This window comes from Chelonia mydas, chromosome 1 (assembly GCF_015237465.2).
Source record: "Chelonia mydas isolate rCheMyd1 chromosome 1, rCheMyd1.pri.v2, whole genome shotgun sequence".
NCBI lineage: Eukaryota > Metazoa > Chordata > Testudines > Cheloniidae > Chelonia > Chelonia mydas.
Window position 1 is genome coordinate 41,813,735 of NC_057849.1, and position 2,885 is coordinate 41,816,619.

Here is a 2,885-nt window from a genome sequence, read left to right on the forward strand (position 1 = left end):
GGGAAAACTTCCCAAGGATGTCTCATTTTTCTACTATGAATTACCTTAAAGGAAGCAAATTAAGATTTTTTTTTCATTTGTCAAACTAGATAGCCATTTAGAGGCCTTGCTGCTATTTAGTGAGGTTACAACTGTTATTCAAGATCAGGGGAGGCAATGACAGTCAAAGTGAAACACCAGTTCAAATACATCTACATTTTCAGGGGGACTAAATAGGCAAAGATTTCTCTTAAAGTAATGTGGTAATCATGACAAATTGATACATTTTAGAGTTCTGCATCTTATGTCTGAATTGGAGCAGCCATTTTAGAAGTTTTGACCGGTTTTTTTTTGTTTGTTTTTTAATTTTGGCTCAAAAGGATCAAATCACTGAATCAAAACAACTCATTTACAGTGAGGTCATGAAGATCATCAGGCAGAGTAATACTGAATGTTGTACCAGCGTTGTCATGGCTTTGCCCTGTCAGTTTGAAGAAGAACACGTTTTCCTTTCAGGCAGGCCTGTTGCTACAGACCTTATGACAGGGGTAGTCAATTATTTTTTGTCAAGGTCAATCTCTCTTCCCTCTTAACAAGAGCCTGAATTTTTGTTTAATTTACTATAAAGATGCATGAGTGCTGGTGAGCAGGAGATTGTTTATGCTAGAAAGTTGAGCTCTACTGCTATCGTTAAAGTGGTAAACTCTCCCTAGTGTCGACACAGTTATATCAGTATAAAGGTGCTTTATACCAGGTATAGCAATTCCAGTACAGGGAGGGGAATAAGCTATATCAGTGTAAGGTATATTTTATAAAAGCCTTGTCTACTCTGCAGCGTTTTGACAGCAAAAGGCAGTTTTTGGCAGCAAAACAGTAGAGGTGTACACGCTGCAATGCCACTTTTGTTGACAAAACAAAACCACCTTGACAAGAGACATAAAGCTTTGCACCAAAGTTAACACAATAAAGCGTCAGTGTAGATGCTGCTGTTCGTTATATCACCAGAACTGGCCTCCCCCAGTATCCCACAATGCTGCTGTGACCGTTCTGCTCACTGTTTTAAACTTGGCTGACCTCCAGGCATGCACCCCCCACCCCCCAAAGGTTTGGTGAAGCTCAGTGTGCTGCTCTGCTCCAGGAACACAGAGCAAATCATTAACAGGGAATGCTGTTGTGTCCCACAGGAGGAACACAGAGGCAGGCAGGCAGGGGCAGACCTGTGTGTGAGAGACTGCTGTGTTGTGCAGAGCCAAGGAGGGAGGTGGGGGCTGATTGTCAGGGGTGTCCCCCACCCCCTTTCTCAGGACTGGTTGCTTCCAGCAGGTGTCTGGACTTAACAGCATGCCAATGCACTCACTCTCCCCCAACACACACACTGTCTGTCTCACATACATACACTCTTCCCCCAACCCTGCAATTTTTCATGCACTCTCCCAACACACACTGTGTCTGTGTCTCCCCCCACCTCCCATCCCCCATGATTCCCCCCTCCACCCACACACTTCAGTTGAAAAGCAGCTGGAAATCTAGTAGGATGCCCATGGAACTATGGGATTGAGAAACCTGCATGATGTGACATTGTACCTGCCCCATGAGGCACTGCAAACCCTTTCCAAAGCACCCTGCGGCCAGTTGCACAGTGGGATAGCTAAGTGAAGAGTGTGGTGAAGCAGAGAAACCACCCGCCAGCACAGAAGGCGTTAAGGGGAGCCTTTGGACCCAGTTAACCCTGCCCTGTTATACCTGCAGCTAATGCCAGGCCAGGAGAGGAGAGAACAGGAGAGAATCTGACTCAGTTCAGGGCTGACTGATGAAGAGACAGGTGCTAGGTACCTTCCCATCTGAGGAAAGGATCACTAGCCTGCCAGCTAAGGCAGCCAGCAGGAACCCAATGTCTTCCATAACAAAGGAGTTGGAGAAAGAGGCCTAGGAGCACCCGGCCTTAGAGAAACCCAGGTGATAGAAGTGCAGAGACCTTGTGGGGGTTCTAACCGCACCAAACCAAACTTACAGCTGCCCCACCTGGAGGAACCTGGGACCTCAGCAGGATGCCGCCCAGGTCCATGAGGGAGCACTTCTAGAGACAAGCCACCACAGGCACTTGGTCTATAGGGGCCATGCCCGAAACTGAAAGGGCAACAGTAAGAAGTAGCCCAGGGCAGCAAATGTAGACTCCCCCTTGGGAGGTCCCCTACTCCAGGATTAACTAACACAGGGCCTTGGGCTGGGACCTGGTGGAATGGGAGGCCCTGGGTGTCCCGACTGCCCCCTGCCTTAATGACTGAGGCACCTTGACCACAGAAGCAGGAGACAGGAAACGAAGTACTGAAACCACTAGGCCAACTGGCCCTCAAAGCCCCCTGTTTACAAGGAGTTTAAAAGGGAGCCAGACAACTCAGAAGGGAGAGAGTCAGTGGACAATGAGAGACTTACCTTGCGAGCTCCTGAATGAGGGTGCAGCAGGAGTCCTTGATGCAGGAAAGGTTCTGCTAGCAGCAGCTACCCCAGGCCTGAGGGAAGGGACTAGCCCTTCCCTAAGACTAAGGAACCCTGAGCTCTAACTTCTGGAGGATCGCTGATGAGGCATTTGACCATATCCTGAGTGGAGAGGGAGGGCCCAGGCTTCCTTACAAATCACCCTTTTCGTGGAAGGGAGAGAAACTCCTTTTCCCTCCCTTGGAGAGGAGAAGAGGATAGAGACATTGTAAGCCCTGAGTCAATGTTGTGCCACTCACAGGTGATGTGGGTTGAAGACTCTTTCTTTTAGGGGGATGTCGGACTGTATACACTTTATTGGACTCTGTTAACCCAGAAGGGGGCGAACCTCAATTGGTGAAGTGGCCCCTGAGTCAAGTTACTACCTTCTAAAAGGTGCACCACCACAGCATTGGAGTGATTGCTAGTGA